The sequence below is a fragment of the Pteropus vampyrus genome, unplaced genomic scaffold (assembly GCF_000151845.1).
Source record: "Pteropus vampyrus isolate Shadow unplaced genomic scaffold, Pvam_2.0 Scaffold150, whole genome shotgun sequence".
NCBI classification, from domain to species: Eukaryota; Metazoa; Chordata; class Mammalia; order Chiroptera; family Pteropodidae; genus Pteropus; species Pteropus vampyrus.
In genome coordinates, this window is record NW_011888931.1 from 3,933,799 (window position 1) to 3,934,339 (window position 541).

A 541-nucleotide genomic window follows, 5' to 3' on the forward strand; every position below is an offset into this window, starting at 1 on the left:
TTGAAGAGGATGAGGGGGGCCTTTTTCTCGGAGGCTTGTCCTTTTTCAGGGCACTCATTCTTCCAATGTCCCTTTTTCTTGCAATATGCGCATTGGTCCTTCTCTAGCCCGACTCTGGGTGCCTGTCCCTGGCCTCTGCCTTTTCCTATTGGTCCCTTTGGATTGGCTCCTTGCATGGTTGTAAGCAGGACCTTGGTCATCTTCTTGGTCTGTGCTATATCTACCTCATCTCTGTAGTTGAATACTAGTTGGGCTATCTCGACCAGTTCAGACAGGTTCTTTCCTTCAAATGCTTCCATCCTCTGCAGTTTCTTTCTAATATCCAGGGCTGACTGACTGACAAAGGCTAAATTTACAGCCCTCCTATTATTAAGGTCCTCTGGGTCAATAGGGGTATATAACTGGTACGACTCTAAAAGTCGTTCCAGGATCGCCGCCAGCGATTTATCCTTAGCTTGGATGACCTCGCTTACCTGAGATAAGTTAATGGGTCGTCGGGCGGCAGACCGGAGGCCCTGGAGCAGAAGCTGGCGATACCGTT